The 17,843-nt window shown below is 47.2% G+C and overlaps 1 pseudogene; it reads right to left on the bottom strand.

Annotated features, from left to right (window-relative positions):
* The window catches only part of LOC125547118, an 88,875-nt pseudogene extending 77,653 nt beyond the window's left edge, over window positions 1–11,222 (bottom strand).
* Between the last annotated feature and the right edge of the window lie 6,621 nt (window positions 11,223–17,843).

The raw sequence follows: 17,843 nt of genomic DNA, 5'->3' as shown, positions 1-17,843 counted from the left end.
GCTGGAGCGCGAGGAAGCCATGGTGGGCAGTAGTGGTGTGGACAGGAGAAAGGGAACGGATGAAGATGACTGTGGCAATGGCCGGCGCAGTAGTTTATATAGCAATGGTGGGCGGGCGGAGGGACGGACATGTGGCGCCGGAGTAGCCGCGTCGGCAACCGTGGATCATTAATGTGGGCGGCAGATGGGCGGACGGACGACACTTGTGTCATTTGAAGGCGGAGCAATCGCCGGCACCGGGAAGCGGGGCGGGCGGCGCTGACTGTTTCAGGCGGAAAGCGCGCGCGGACGAGGAGATGACTTTACTTGGAGAGGATGACTATGGGGACCCACCAGGTCCATAGCCTCAGGTACGCAAGTGCCTCCTTATTATGTATATATATGTATAAAACTATATTGCCTTCGTCTAGGTGAATAAGTCGTATTAGAAGGTGCATCACGACCTAGGTGCAAGCAGATTGGTGGAAAAAAAGAATATTTCTCTCTCTTCTAAACACAACATTTAATCACATCAGTTAAGAGGATGCCTTATTAGCTACCCATGCAGCCATCATAATTCATAGCATGCAAAGCGCTTTTATTTCTTGCCTAATAACCGCATGGACGTGCTGCATGCATTGGTCCTTGCCCGAGCAAAAAAAGGGAGGAAAGGGGTTTCCACGGGAGACAACGAGGCAGAGATGGAAGCGCTCGCTGGAGTTATTTATTTTTCTCCCGCATGGTTTCCTGACATCACGGTCCCACACCATTGCCAACCTATGTAGTACTAGTCAATAAACGAGAGAATTGCACAAGAAGCGGCCGACAGCTGGGACCAAGTAGCTTGAGAAGTATTTGTGTTTTTTGAGGTGTGAGCACTGTAGAGTTTTTCGATGTTTAGCCCAGATATTAATTTTTCTCCTCTAAACAACAACGAAAACATCGCTGCAGGTATTAACTGGGCGGGCTGTGGCCCGTCTAGCCCAGGCCAGATATCCAGCCCAGATATTAATTTTTTTCAAGCTGAAAATGGCTAGCCCAGCTATACTTTTTTTTAGGAATACCCAGCCAAGGTCAAGTTGTTATTCTCCGCCCCGCTGGGCTGCAAATCTTTCCTAGGAGGGATGCATTAGGCTTAACAAGAAAATGGTCTTTAAGAAATAATAAATGGGATGTAATTATAAAAACTTGGCAGTAACTATAAAAAATGCACCAAACATGTGATCACTTTATAAAATATTATTTTTGTATATTGAAAATTTTAATTTCATTAATTGTTGCGAGCGCAATGTTGCGTTGGATTTTTATGTAATATAAATTTATATTCAAATTTTATTTAATCTGACTAGAAATTTCGGGATAAAAATATTTCGGATCCCATCAAAATGTGGGAAATTTTATTGAATTCTGTTTTGAACGGTTGGTTGAAATGGGCTGTACTTTTAACAAAACTATAAATGGGCTGTAGTAAATTCCATTAGAATTCAAAAATGGGCTACACATTCTTACAAATCTCAAATGGGCTATGAGTTCTCTGCCACACACTTTTGGCCTTACTAAGTTGACGCGTCCCCTAAAAAAATAGAGTTGACGTGTATGCAAGGCTTTGTCAACTTATAGTCAACACACGGTTCTAGCAGCAGTGGCCGTTGGATGTCCATCCAACGGATGCCGTGCTTCTTCTTCAATCTTGGATATTCTAGCTTCACCCGCCCAAAAAATGATTCCTCCCCCTGACATCTGGGGCGCACCGTTTTGGAAGCTGACCTGTGGGCCTACTAAGTTGACGTACCAAGGGCTTTGTCAACTTAGTCAATATAAACAATTCTAGCTGCAGTGACCGTACGATGTCCATCCAACGGACGTAGTGCTTCTTCAACCTCTGGTCTTCTTGCTCCAGCTGCCCAAAGCAGCACCGGTCGTGCCGCCTGCTCCTGCCTCCCGTGGCCGGCTGTGCTGCCGTGGAGGCCTCACCGCCCCCTACTATTCCCATCGCTGGCCAGGCCCTGCGGCGACGGCAGCCTCACACCGCAGCCGAACGAGTGAACCCCCATACTCCTCTCCGCGTGGGCATCCACTGCCGCGTCTTCACCGGCTTCGCGTCGTCCCCTTCCGAGGCCTCGCTGTCGTCCACCGCCCTGGTGCTCTCGGCGCGGCGTGGTCAACGTGGAAGGAACGACTTCCATCGGACATGGACTGTACGTGGAGAGGCTGACAGCTGGGTCCACGGCGGCAGCAAGAAAGTGCCTCCTTATTACACGGAAAATAATGATTCCTCCACCTGACAGCAGGGACCCACCGGACGGGCCACCAGTATTTTGCGAAAAAATTGTTTCCCCCTGACTGTTGGGACCCACCGGATGGGCCACCGTATTTCGCAAAAAAAACGTTCCCCCCGCTGTCAACTCGGACCCACCGGAAGTGCCTCCTTATTACGCACAAAAAATTAATACTCCCCTGGCTAGCTGGGACCCACCTTGCTGGGAGGCTGACTTGTGGGCCTACTAAGTTGACGGGGACGAAGGGCTTTCTCAACTTAGTCAATATGAACGATTCTAGCTCCAGTGACCGTACGATGTCCATCCAACAGCTGTAGTGCTTCTTCAACCTCTGGTCTTCTTGCTCCAGCCGCCCAAAGCAGCGCCGGTCGTGTCGCATGCTCCTGCCTCTCGTGGCCGGCTGTGCTGCCGCAGAGGCCTCACCGCCCACTACTATTCCCACCGCTGTCCAGGCCCTGCGGCGACGGCAACCTCACACCGCTGCCGAACCAGTGAACCCTCGTAGGCCTCTTCGCGGGGGCTTCCACTGTCGCGTCGTCCCCTTCCTAGGCCTCGCCGTCGTCCACCGTCATGGTGCTCTCCGCGCGGCATGGTCAACGTGGTCAAGGAACGACTTCCATGGGAAGAGTGTTGTACGTGGAGAGGCTGACAGCTGGGTCAATGGCCACAGCCTAGTTTTTTGTGATTTGCCAAGTAAGTCACTTTGTCAGGCCTGTTGGGCTGTAAATCTTTCAAGACGAGGAGAGCTTTCATTCGGCTGGCCGAGAAAATGGCCCATCAGTAATGAGAAATGGGTTGTACATTTTTAAAACACATCAAACCGGCAATTAGTTTCAAATATCTTTTTTTCATTTCAAGATTTTAAATTACATTAATTTTTATGCATGGAGAATTTGTTGGATTTTATATTGATATACATTTATTTTTAAAATCAGTTTGAATGTGAGTCAAAATTTCGGGATTAAAAACAGTTCGGGCCGCACCGAAATATGCAAAATTTCGTATAATTTTTTAACCGTTGCCACAATATGGGCTGTAATGCTAACAAAAAGAATATGGGCTCCAAAAAACCCTTAAGAATTAGCAAATGGGCTGTAAATTATTAGAAATAATGGTAGATGGGATGTATGCTGTTTTCCATAGATTTGAGACTTTCCTAAAAAAAGGTTGATGCACAAGCACTGACTGTTGGATGTCCATCCAACGGCCGTCATGCTTCTTCAATCTCTGCTCTTCCTGCTCCAGCCGCTCAAACAAGCGGCGGCGGGACTGCCTGCTCCCTCCTCCTCGCGGCCTGCTGTGCTGCCGCGCAGGCCTCACCGCCCGACCGTACTCCCATAGCTGGCCTAGCCATCCCTCTACTCACCCACACCTGTTGTTATTCTCCGGCGACGGCAGATGAACCAGTAAACCCTTGTACAGTCTTACTCCCCTCCACGTGGGAAACAACTGCCGAGTCTTCCCTGCCTCCGTGTCGTCCCCTTCCTAGGCCTCGCCGTCGTCCACCGCACTGGTGCACTCGGCACGGCGTTGTCAATGTGGTCAAGGAACGACTTCCATCGGACGTGGACTGTACGTGGAGAGGCTGACAGCTGGGTCCACGGCCGCAACAAGGAAGTGCCTCCTTATTATGCGGAAAATAATGATTCCTCCACCTGACAGCTGGGACCCACCGGACGGGCCACTGTATTTCATGAAAAAAATGTTTCCCCCTGACTGCTGGGCCTCACCAGCTACATCTTCGCACGCAATGAAGTGTGTCCGGGCAAAACAAATGATTCGCCCCCTGACTACTGGGACCCACTAGCTACATCTTCGCAGGCAAGGAAGTGCCTGACAGTCGGGACCCACCTGGTCGAAGCATACGTAGCGTTGTCATTCTGGTCACGAACATGTACGTACATACTGGTCGATGTAGAGGCGCGCAAGTGTCATAGTAGAGGCGCACACGTAGCATGTACACATACGTACAGCGGCCAGGGTGCAAGAAAGAAAATATGGCCACATATGTGTACATATAGGGGTGGTCTCGAACGCCTACTCGCGCATACGTACGGCCAGGGGTCGTGTACATGGTTGGGTTGGAACGGAGAAACAACGTCGTCATAGTGTTCATGGGGAGGCAATGAAATGCGTCGTGTTCATGGGGAGGCAACGGAATGCGTCGTGTTCATGGGGAGGCAACGGAACGCGTGGGAGCTAACTGGCTGGGTCGGAACGGAATGTGTGGTCGTGTTCATCGGGAGGGCCTGGACGGAACAGGCAATGGAAACGAGGCCTGACGTACCGCACAACGGAGGAAACGGACCTCCTACGTTCGGAACGGGGTCCTGTTGATCGGGAGGGGTCTGGCATACCGCAAAATGGAGGAAACGGACCTCCTACGGTCGAAACGGGGGTCCTGTTCATCGGGAGGGGTGTGGTGTACCGCAAAACGGACGAAACGGACTTGTGTTGGAGCTCTACGGTCGAAACGGGGGTCCTGTTCATCGGGAGGGGTGTGGTGTACCGCAAAACGGGAATCCATGAGATATTGTTCATCTCCACCGTTGACCCCCTCCAGCCTCCACGAACTACTGTTCATCCACCGTCGACCACCTCCAGCCTCCACCTGCAACTGTTCATCCACGGGCTCCTATTCATCCAGCCTTCACTGTGCGCTACTCCACCGGCTACTGTTCAACCAGCCCTCTCCACGGGCTCCTGTTCAACCACCCCTCCACGGGCTATTGTTCATCCTGCCCTCCATCGTCTACTGTTCATCCTGCCCTCCACGGGGTGGTCCTGTTCATCCAGCCCTCCATGGGGTCCTGTTCATCCAGCCCCAACCGGCTCGATCGATCGGGGTCCTGTTCATCCAGAGGCAACACCATGGGGTCCTGTTCATCCACCCCCACCGGGAACTGTTCATCCACACCCCCCCCCCCGCAACGCTCATTGTTCATCTAGAGGCAGCATCGATCGGCTTCAGTTAGCAGTAGCAGCGAAGGAATTGCTCGATCGGGTTCAGTTAATAGCCATCGATCGATCGCTCGGGTTGAGTAACGCGTAGCCTGCAGTGCAATCGCTCGGGTTCAGTTAGAGCCCAACGCCTCACTCGGGTTCATTTAGAGCCAACGCCTCACACACACGCGCGTACATGTACGAGAGAAACGCGCATCGCTCGGTCTCCGACCTCCCACCGTAACCGGGAACTCCTCGAAATTTTCCTCGCCCTCGCTTCTACCACGGTTTTTTCCGTCCTGGACGGCCCAAAGAATGTCATGCAGCTGCGTCTCCGGCCCGCCCAGGACGAAAAGCCCATTTCATGTCATGATTTTTTGTCATAGAAGTAGGAGCCCACCACATCTATGATGATACCGGGTTTTGTCACAATTATGGTCATAGAAGTGTCATATGTATGACAGAAAAAAAATTCGTTTGGCTCAAAATGTCACGGATGTGTCTTTTTTTGTAGTGATGCCCGTCGTTGACACGGGAGAATCCGGTGGAAGAGCATGATCTGGACCACGTCGACGAGCCTGATTTTCTTGCTCATCATGTTCCTGATGCAGGTCTGGAGTCCGATCAGCTCTACCGAAGAACCCCAGGACAGGCCCTTCTCTTTCCAGGAAGTGAGCCGCGTTGGGATTCCGGATCAAAATTTAGGAGCCGCTGCCCAGTTGGTGTCGCGCGGCTCGGTGATGTAGAACCACCCTGATTGCCACCCCTTTATGGTATCCACATAGGAGCCTTCGAGCCAGGTGACATTAGGCATCTTGCCCACCATGGCGCCTCTGCACTCTGTCTGCTGGCTGACCACCACCTTCGGTTTGACATTGAAGGTCTTCAGCCACAGGCTGAAATGGGGCTTGATGCGGAGGAAGGCCTCGCACATGACGATAAACGCCGAGATGTTGAGGATGAAATTGTGGGCCAGATCATGAAAATCCAGTCCGTAGTAGAACATGAGCCCGCGGACAAACGGGTGGAGGGGAAATCCTAGTCCACGGACGAAGTGGGTAAGAAAAACTACCCTCTCATGGGGTTCGGGCGTAGGGATGATCTTCCCTGCATCTGGCAGCCGGTGAGCGATATCCGCGGCCAGATATCCGGCTTCCCGTAACTTTGTGATGTTCTCCTCCGTGACGGTGAAGACCATCCACTTGCCTCCCGCTCCGGACATGCTTGGAGTGGTTTGAGAAGAAAGACGCAAACTTGGGTGCTGGAGCTCGAGTGTGTGAGAGTGGGTAAGCAAGGAGGAAGAAGGCGTGGGTGAAAAGAGTGAATCCTAATCCCTTTATAAGGGTGGCAGAGGCGATGCGCCTCCCCACTTGCCTGGTAAAATCACTTATTCCCCAAGCATTGTAATTGATGGGGTGGTTGGGTTACCCACGTCCGTACTGATGAGAATCCTATAATAAGGGGGACACGATCTCTGCTTTGACAAGACGTGTCAAGAAAACCGCCTCGCGATATGTGCGGTGCTGGTTGAGAAAAACGGTTCGAATAATGACCGGGCCATGTCGTGATGTCGTGCTGTCAAAACATGTCAGCAGATTAGATTTGTGGAAATATTATTCTCTCTACGGTGGTATGGGGAACTTGTTTTGCAGAGCCGGACACTATCCTTGTGTTCAAAATCTTCCATAGAGTATTCGGAGGAGGAACCCGCCTTGCAATGCCGAAGACAATACTGCGCGCCGGACTCATCGTCATTGAAGCCTAGTTCAGGGGCTACTGAGGGAGTCCTGGATTAGGGGGTCTCCGGACAGCCGGACTATATCCTTTGGTCGGACTGTTGGACTATAAAGATACAAGATTGAAGACTTCATCCCGTGTCCGGATGGGACTCTCCTTGTCGTGGAAGGCAAGCTAGGCAATACGGATATGGAGATCTCCTCCCTTGTAACCGACTCTGTGTAACCCTAGCCCCCTCCGGTGTCTATATAAACCGGAGGGTTTAGTCCGTAGGAAAACAGACAATCATACCATAGGCTAGCTTCTAGGGTTTAGCCTCTATGATCTTGTGGTAGATCAACTCTTGTAATACTCATATCATCAAGAACAATCAAGTAGGACGTAGGGTATTACCTCCATCAAGACGGCCCGAACCTGGGTAAACATCGTGTCACCTCCCTCCTGTTACCATCCACCTTAGACGCACAGTTCGGGACCCCCTACTCGAGATCCGCCGGTTTTGACACCGACACCATCCATTCCTGAAGAAGCAATGATGATAAAGGTTCAGATATCCTCCTTGTAACAAGCAAGTAGAGGATGTGTTAAAGGCTTACCTCGTTGGCGAGGTGGGTAATGTCGTGCCCGCGGTCCGAATCTATGGTAGGCGGTGTCTCATTGTCTTTGAAGAGCAACTTCCAGACATCTTCGTGAGTAGTTTCGAAGAGCCTCTTCAGGGTTTGGTGCTTCTTCGGATTGAACTCCCATAAAGGGCGACTTCGGCTTTGGCACGGGACAATCCGGCGAACTAGCATCACCTGGATTACATCGACGAGCTTGATATCTTTATCCACCATGCTTTGAACGCGTGTCTGCAGCGCTATCAGCTCGTATGACGAAGACCAATTCGGGCTCTTCTCAACCCAGGAGGTGAGTCGCATTGGAGTGCCGGAGTTGAATTCGGCAGTTGCGGCCTAGCTGGCGCCGCGGGGTTATGTGATATAGAACCACAGTTTCTGCCATTCCTTGACAGTCTCCATGAAAGTGCCTTTCGGCCAGGAGACATTGGTCAGCTTGCTCACCATGGCGCCTCCGCATTCCGCGTGCTGGCCATCCACCACCTTCGGCTTCATGTTGAAGACCTTGAGCCACAGCCCGAAGTGGGGTTGGATGCAGAGGAAGGCCTCACACACGACGATGAACGCCGAGATGTTGAGGAAAGAGTTCGGGGCTAGATCATGGAAGTCTAGCCCGTAATCGAATATCAGCCCGCGGATGAAAGGGTGGAGTGGAAACCCTAGCCCGCGGAGGAAATGAGGGATGAATACCACCCTCTCGTTGGGCTTCGGCGTGGGGACGACTTTCCCCTTGGCTAGAAGAAGGCGGTGGGCGATTTCCTTCGCCAGGTACCCGGCCGCCCGAAGCTCAGTAATGTCCTTCTCCTTGACGGAGGAGGCCATCCACTTTCCTTGACCTCCGGATTCGGGCATGGTTGACTGCTTTCTCGAGTAGGGAAAGATGAGAACTTGGGCGCTAGAGCTCAAGAGTGGGAGGGCAGAGGAAGAGAGAAGGCGTGGGAGAAGAAGGGGAATCCTTATCCCCTTATAAAGGCAGTGAATATTGAACGCCTCCCCACTCGCCCTAAAACTCGCCTATTCCCAAGGGTTGTGTAAACAGCACGGTTGGGTTACCCACGCCCGTATTGATGAGAATCCCGCAATAAGGGGACATGATCTCTGCTTTCACAAGACGTGCTGATGAAAACCGCATCTCGAAACGCGGAATGATGGACAAAAACGGTTCGATATAATGACCGAACAGACGTGATGTCATCTTGCAAAAAGTTGTCAGCAGATGGGACTCGTGAAATATTATATTCCCTGCAGTCGTGTGTGGTACTTGTCTTGCAGATCCGGACACCTTCATTTTATCCGAAGACTGTCTTGGAGTATTCGGAAAGTGGAACCCGCCTTGCAATGCCGAAGACAATCTGCGCGCCGGACATATTGTCATTGAAGCCTAGTTCAGGGGCTACTGAGGGAGTCCTGTACTAAGGGGTCCTCGGGTGTTCTATCTATTGGATATGGGCAGACTAATGGGCCATAAAGATACAAAGACCGAATAATCTACCCATGTCCGGATAGGACTCTTCTTGGCGTGGAAGGCAAGCTTGGCGACCAACTATGAAGATTCCTTTCTCTGTAACCGACCTTGTGTAACCCTAGATCCCTCCTATGTCTATATAAACCAGAAGGCTAGGTCCGTAGATAGATCCTCATAATCATAGTCAGGCTAGACTTTTAGGGTTTAGTCATTACGATCTCGTGGTAGATCAACTCTTGTAATACTCGTATTCATCAAGATCAATCAAGCAGGAAGTAGGGTATTACCTCCATAGAGAGGGCCCGAACCTGGGTAAACATTGTCTGCCCCGTCTCCTATTACCATCGATCCTAGACGCACAGTTTGGGACCCCCTACCCGAGATCCGCCGGTTTTGACACCGACAATCTCTTACAGAGACCTTATCAATGGCAAAAGAGAAGAGCCTGGGAAACCTCTCCCTGAGAGGAACAAATGATCCTAAGAAAATCCAAGCATCAAACCTGAAAAGAACAGAGTCCCCCATGTTTATAGTAACCTCACAGTGTAGCCTGAAAGCTTCATTAAGTTTGAAGATATCCCTCCAGTAAAAGGAGCCACATAGCACTGTTCCATGGGGCACAAATCCATCATAATAGGTGTTCCAAATGAGGGACACCCAAGGAATATCTGCTTTGTTATAAAACTTAGACAGATGTTTGGTAAGGAGGGCTCTGTTCTGGATGTTCAGTTTAATAATCCCTATGTCACCTTTATCTTTAGGCCTACAAAGTAGAGGCCATGCTGCCAAGGATTGTCTGGGAGTGTCAGAGTTGCCTCTCCATAAGCACTGTCTCATAATTCTTTAAATTTTCTTGATAATACCAGCTGGTACACATAAACTGCAAAGAAAATATATGGGCAAGGAAGACAAAACTGATTGAAGCAATCGTAATCTAGCCCCTTGATTGAGAAGGCAAGAGCTAGCAGAAAGTCTTCTTTCAACCCTATCCACTACTGGGATTAATTCCTAGGTTCTAGGTTTAGTTGTACCCACAGGGAGCCCAAGATAGGTAAAAGGTAGGTTCCCAACCTGACAACCACAAACAACAGCTAATCTTGCAGTTTCTGCCTCATCCACATATATAGGTAAAATACATGACTTATGAAAGTTAACTCTGAGACCAGTGGAGGCATGAAAATCTTGCAGCATGTCGTTAAGAGCCAGAAGTTGTGAGTCCACAGCAGGCACAATGAGAAGAGTATCATCAGCATACTGAACAATAGGAAAATCCTGATCATGGGTTTGAATGGGCAAAGTAATCTCTCCATTTCTCAGCATGTTATTCACCAAAGTTTGTAGCAGTTCAGCTGCAAGAACAAACAAAGAGGTGAAAGAGGATCACCCTGCCTCACACCCCTTTTATAGATAAATTGCTTTCCAGGCACTCCATTCAGAATGACAGAAGAAGTGTCAGATGACAAAAGCTCTCTAATCCAGCCAATCCATTTGCCGTCAAAACTTTTATGATGCAGAAACTTGAGGATAAGGTCATGTTCCATAGTATCAAAAGCCTTTGCAAAATATAACTTGAGAATCAAAATGGGTTTTTTGGATTTATGGCACTAATGAATGTACTCCAATGTCCAAGCAATGCAGTCCTGAATAGACCTGGACTTTAGAAGCCCATATTGATCCTTGTGAATGCACCTTAAGATAACCTTTTGCAATCTATTTGCTAGGAGCTTAGTCAGAAATTTCAAGCAGGTATTTGTCAAAGAAATGGGCCTGAAGTCATTGGAACCCTCAGGTGACTGTTTATTTAGAATTGAAGTAATCAGAGACCCATTAATGTTGCTAATTGTAATCTTTCCATCATAAAAGTCCTGGAAAAGTTGCAAAAAAATCCTTCTTGATAATATTCCAGCATCTCTTGACAAACAAACCAGTGAAGCCATCAGGGCCAGGCGCCCGATCAGTGGGTAAAAATTTGTGAACATCATTTATTTCATCCTCAGAAAAAGGAGCAGACAAATTGTCCAGTCCATCCACAGTCTCAATCGAGGCTAGATCAAACCTCATATCAATCCATGTAGAAACACCCATTCTTTCTTTGAAAGTGCCCCATAACATACCAGCCATTTGTTGATAATCAGAAACAATATTTCCATTGTCATCTTGCAGTGAAGAAATAGTGTTCTTCCTGAATCTTTCAGTGGCCATTGCTTGGAAAAACTTTGAGTTTTCCTCCCCAACTTTGATCCATCTGATAGTGCATCTTTGCTTCCAATATATGAACTGCAAATGAAGAAGTTCTTGAATATGGAGCTTTACAGTTTTCCTGAAATTGAACTCAGGTCTTGTTAAAGGCCTCAATTCCTCCAAATTATCAAAGAATAAAACCACCTCATTGCAACCTTGAATGGCCTTCTTAAGTTTGGACAAACTAATATACCATTGCTTAAGAACATATCTTAGCCTTTTGAACTTCTCAGTTAGCTTAGCTGTAGCATTAGATTTCTTTGTTGGAGCATTCCATGAGTGTTCCACACATTCAAAGAAACCAGGCAAATCCACCCAATAATTTTCAAACCTAAATATTCTGGCCTTAGGTATGGATGTAGCAATGGAGACTACACAAGGTACATTCAGAGGCAGTTCTTGCAAGAGGGTGGACCATTGTGTTGGGATAATCATTAATCCAAGTGGAGGAAGTAAAAAACCAATCAAGTTGTTCAAGCAAGGGATTTTCTTGCATGTTGGACCAGGTATAAGATCTTCATTTTAAAGGCAGCTCAAGAAGGCCAAGGTGGCCAATTATCTCATTAAAATAGGAAAATATCTTTGATGTCTCCTCTAGGCAAATTTCTGTTGTCAAGAGATTTTATGAAATTAAAATCTCCCACAAGAAGCCAATTATCATCCACTGGAATGTCCAAATTATATAGCCACTGAACAAAATCAACTCGAGGAGGCCCTTGACAAGGCCCATAAACATTAACCAAAGTCCATTGACTTGCATTATGCACAAAAGTGAATGAAACTATAATTCCATATGGCTGCGTATCCACAAGAATGCCAGAGAAAACATTGGAGCATCACAACATAAGGATACCACCAGAGGCCCCAAAAGAGGGTGAGTAGACAAAGTTATCAAACCTTCTGGGGCAAAATTTTCTAATTGCTCGCTGATCAAAAGATTCACATTTAGTTTCTTGCAAGCAAATAACAGAGCACTCACTTTCTTCAATTTTAGCTCTAACAATTAGTTGTCTGTCCTCAGAATTTAGGCCTCTTACATTCCAACAAAGCACTCTGCAATCTCTTGTTTGTTGTGCATTCATTAATAAACATTAATGTAGAGGCAGATATAATAGTTCACTACATAACAGTGAAACAAAAGCCTAATATTTAAAGTAGCATCCAAGGACAAAGTGCAAGTAGCAAGCAGAAGAGAAACAAGTTTCAGATAACTGGCATGACAAGGGACATGCCTCCCTTGAAGGAAATATGCCCTACAGGCAATAATAAAGTTGTTATTTGTATTTCCTTATATCATGATAAATGTTTATTATTCATGCCAGAATTGTATTAACCGGAAACTTAGTACATGTGTGAATACATAGACAAACAGAGTATCACTAGTTTGCCTCTACTTGACTAGCTCCTTGAATCAATGATGGTTATGTTTCCTAACCATAGACATGAGTTGCCATTTGATTAACGGGATCACATCATTAGAGAATGATGTGATTGACTTGATCACATCATTAGAGAATGATGTGATTGACTTGACCCATACGATGACAAAGGGAACAACGTATAATCATTATGCGGTTTGACCGATAAAGATCTTCGTAGAATATGTGGGAGCCAATATGAACATCCATGTTCCGCTATTGGTTATTGACCGGAGATGTGTCTCAGTCATGTCTACATAGTTCTCGAACCCATAGGGTCCGCACGCTTAACGTTCAGTGACGATCGGTATTATGAGTTTATGTGTTTTGATCGACCGAAGGTAGATCCGAGTCCCGAATTTGATCACGGACATGACGAGGAGTCTCAAAATGGTCGAGACGTAAAGATCGATATATTGGAAGCCTATGTTTGGGCATCGGAATGGTTCCAGATGAGTTCGGGTATTTTCCGGAGTACCGGGAGGTTACCAGAACCCTCGGGGAGTATATGGGCCTTATTGGGATTTATGGGAAAGAGAGAGGGGCTGCCTAGGCAGGCCGCGCACCCCTCCCCCCCCCAAGGCCTAGTCTGAATTGGACTATGGGGAGGGGCGGTGCCCCTCCTTCCTTCCTTCTCTTCTCTCCTTCCCTTCCTTCTCTCCTACTCCTACTTGGAAAGGGGGAATCCTACTCCCGGTGGGAGTAGGACTCCCTAGGGTGCGCCATAGTAGAGGGTCGGCCCTCCCCCTCCTCCACTCCTTTATATACGGGGGAGGGGGCACCCCATAGACACACAAGTTGATCATTGATCTCTTAGCCGTGTGTGGTACCCCCCCTCCACCATAATCCACCTCGGTCTTATCATAGTGGTCCTTAGGCGAAGCCCTGTTCCGGTAGCATCATCATCACCGTCATCACGCCGTCGTGCTGATGAAGCTCTCCCTCGACACTCTGCTGGATCGTGAGTTCGTGGGACGTTTCCGAGCCGAACGAATGCAGATCGCGGAGGTGTCGTACCTTTGGTGCTAGGATCGGTCGACCGTGAAGACGTACGACTACATCAACCGTGTTGTCATAACGCTTTCGCTTATGGTCTACGAGGGTACGTGGACAACACTCTTCCCTCTCATTGGTATGCATCACCATGATCTTGCCTGTACGTAGGAATTTTTTTGAAATTACTGTGTTACCCAACATCCCTATATGACAATAAAAAGGTCTAATCATCATTAGAAACTGAAGGCTGGGAGGCAGCATCTGAAGAAGCCATAAGCTTCTCCATAGTCATCTTCTCTGGTGGGACTCCAAGTGTTGTTCCAATCTGCTGAAGCATAGCAATTGGTGTGGGAGGTGGAACTTTCCCTTGAGTCCTTGATACGTCTCCAACGTATCTATAATTTTTGATTGCTCCATGCTATATTATGTACTGTTTTGGATGTTTATGGGCTTTATTATACACTTCTATATCATTTTTGGGACTAACCTATTAACCCAGAGCCCAGTGCCAGTTTCTGTTTTTACCTTGTTTTAGGGTTTCGAAGAAAAGGAAAATCAAACGGAGTCCAATTGACCTGAAACTTCACGGAACTCATTTTTGGAAGGAAAGAAGCCCAGAAGACTTGAAGTGCATGTAAGGGAAGCTTCGAGGAGGCCATGAGGTAGCGGGGCGCGCCCTCCACCCTCGTGGGCCCCTCGTGGCTCCCCTGACGTACTTCTTCTGGCAATATATCTCCATATACCCTAAAAACATCGGAGATCACAATAGATCGGGAGTTCCGCCGCCAGAAGCCTCCGTAGCCACTGAAAGCCAATCTAGACCCGTTCCAGCACCCTGCCGGAGGGGGAATCCTTCTCCGGTGGCCATCTTTATCATCCCAGTGCTCTCAATGATGAGGAGGGATTAGTTCTTGTTGGGTAACGTAGTAATTTCAAAAAAATTCCTACGCACACGCAAGATCATGGTGATGCATAGCAACGAGAGGAGAGTATGATCTACGTACCTCGTAGATCGACAAGGAATCGTTTGGTTGATGTAGTCGTACGTCTTCACGGCCCGACCGATCAAGCACCGAAACTACGGCACCTCCGAGTTTTAGCACACATTCATCTCGATGACGATCCCCGGACTCTGATCTAGCAAAGTGTCGGGGAAGAGTTCCATCAGCACGACGGCGTGGTGACGATCTTGATGCATTACTGCTGCAGGGCTTCTCCTAAGCACCGCTACAATATTATCGAGGACTATGGTGGCAGGGGGCGCCACACACGGCTAAGGAATAGATCACGTGGATCAACTTGTGTTCATGGGGTGCCCCTTGCCTCAGTATATAAAGGATGGAGGAGGAGGAGGAGGCCGGCCAAGGCTAGGTGCGGCCAGGATGTGGAGTCCTACTAGGACTCCAAGTCCTAGTAGGAGTCCACCAAGAGGGGAGGAAGGGAGAAGGAAGTGGAGGAGAAGGAGAGGTGGCCAGCCCCCTTTTCCCTAGTCCAATTCGGACTAGAGGGGAGGGGGGGCGCAGCAACCCCTTGGCCCTTTCTCCTCTTCCCACTAAAGCCCATCAAGGCCCATTGCTTCTCCCGTAACTACCCGGTACTCCGAAAATTACCCGAATCACTCGGAACATTTCCGATGTCCGAATATAGTCGTCCAATATATCGATATTTACGTCTCGACCATTTCGAGACTCCTCGTCATGTCCCCGATCTCATCCGGGACTCCGAACTCCTTCGGTACATCAAAACTCATAAACTCATAATATAACTGTCATCGAAACCTTAAGCGTGCGGACCCTACGGGTTCGAGAACAATGTAGACATGACCAAGACACGTCTCCGGTCAATAACCAATAGCGGGACCTGGATGCCCATATTGGCTCCTACATATTCTACGAAGATCTTTATCGGTCAGACCGCATAACAACATACGTTGTTCCCTTTGTCATCGGTATGTTACTTGCCTGAGATTCGATCGTCGGTATCCAATACCTAGTTCAATCTCGTTACCGGCAAGTCTCTTTACTCGTTTCGTAATACATCATCCCGCAACTAACTCATTAGTTGCAATGCTTGCAAGGCTTAAGTGATGTGCATTACCGAGAGGGCCCAGAGATACCTCTCCGACGATCGGAGTGACAAATCCCAATCTCGAAATACGCCAACCCAACATGTACCTTTGGAGACACCTGTAGAGCTCCTTTATAATCACCCAGTTACGTTGTGAAGTTTGGTAGCACACAAAGTGTTCCTCCGGCACACGGGAGTTACATAATCTCATAGTCATAGGAACATGTATAAATCATGAAGAAAGCAATAGCAACATAATAAACGATCGGGTGCTAAGCTAATGGAATGGGTCATGTCAATCAGATCATTCAACTAATGATGTGATCCTGTTAATCAAATAACAACTCTTTTGTCTATGGTTAGGAAACATAACCATCTTTGATTAACGAACTAGTCAAGTAGAGGCATACTAGTGACACTCTATTTGTCTATGTATTCACACATGTATTATGTTTCCGGTTAATACAATTCTAGCATGAATAATAAACATTTATCATGATATAAGGAAATAAATAATAACTTTATTATTGCCTCTAGGGCATATTTCCTTCAGTCTCCCACTTGCACTAGAGTCAATAATCTAGATTACACAGCCATGTGATTTAACAGCAATAGTTCACATCACCATGTGATTAACACCCATAGTTCACATCGATATGTGATCAACACCCAAAGGGTTTACTAGATTCAGTAATCTAGTTCACATCGCTATGTCATTAACACCCAAGGAGTACTAAGGTGTGATCATGTTTTGCTTGTGAGAGAATCTTAGTCAGCGGGTCTGTCACATTCAGATCCATAAGTATTTTGCAAATATTTATGTCAACAATGCTCTGCACGGAGCTACTCTAGCTAATTGCTCCCACTTTCAATATGTATCTAGATCGAGACTTAGAGTCATCCAGATCTGTGTCAAAACTTGCATCGACGTAACTTTTTACGACGAACCTTTTTGTCACCTCCATAATTGAGAAATATTTCCTTATTCCACTAAGGATAATTTTGACTGCTGTCCAGTGATCTACTCTTAGATCACTATTGTACTCCCTTGCTTAACACAGTGTAGGGTATACAATAGATCTGGTACACAGCATGGCATACTTTATAGAACCTATGGCTGAGGCATAGGGAATGACTTTCATTCTATTTCTATCTTCTGCCGTGGTCGGGCTTTGAGTCTTACTCAATTTCACACCTTGCAACACAGGCAAGAACTCTTTCTTTGACTGTTCCATTTTGAACAACTTCAAAATCTTGTCAAGGTATGTACTCATTGAAAAACTTATCAAGCGTCTTGATCTATCTCTATAGATCTTGATGCTCAATATGTAAGCAACTTTACCGAGGTCTTTCTTTGAAAAACTCCTTTCAAATATTCATTTATGCTTTCCAGAAAATTTTACATTATTTCCGATCAACAATTTGTTGTTCACATATACTTATCAGAAATGTTGTAGTGCTCCCACTCACTTTCTTGTAAATACAGGCTTCACCGCAAGTCTGTATAAAACTATATGCTTTGATCAACTTATCAAAGCGTATATTCCAACTCCGAGATTCTTGCACCAGTCCATAGATGGATCGCTGGAGCTTGCATATTTAGTTAACACCTTTAGGATCGACAAAACCTTGTAGTTGCATCGTATACAACTCTTCTTTAGTAAATCCATTAAGGAATGCAGTTTTGTTTATCCATTTGCCAGATTTCATAAAATGCGGCAATTGCTAACATGATTCGGACAGACTTAAGCATAGATACGAGTGAGAAAATCTCATCGTAGTCAACACCTTGAACTTTGTCGAAAACCTTTTGCGACAATTCTAGCTTTGTAGATAGTAACACTACTATCAGCGTCCGTCTTCCTCTTGAAGATCCATTTATTTTCTATGGCTTGCCGATCATCGGGCAAGTCAACCAAAGTCCATACTTTGTTCTCAAACATGGATCATATCTCAGATTTCATGGCCTCAAACCATTTCGCAGAATCTAGGCTCATCATCGCTTCCTCATAGTTCGCAAGTTCGTCTTGGTCTAGTAACATGACTTCCAGAACAGGATTACCGTACCACTCTGGTGCGGATCTCACTCTGGTTTACCTAC

Source organism: Triticum urartu, chromosome 3 (genome assembly GCF_003073215.2).
Source record: "Triticum urartu cultivar G1812 chromosome 3, Tu2.1, whole genome shotgun sequence".
NCBI classification, from domain to species: domain Eukaryota; kingdom Viridiplantae; phylum Streptophyta; class Magnoliopsida; order Poales; family Poaceae; genus Triticum; species Triticum urartu.
This window is presented reverse-complemented; position numbering and strand designations above follow the sequence as displayed.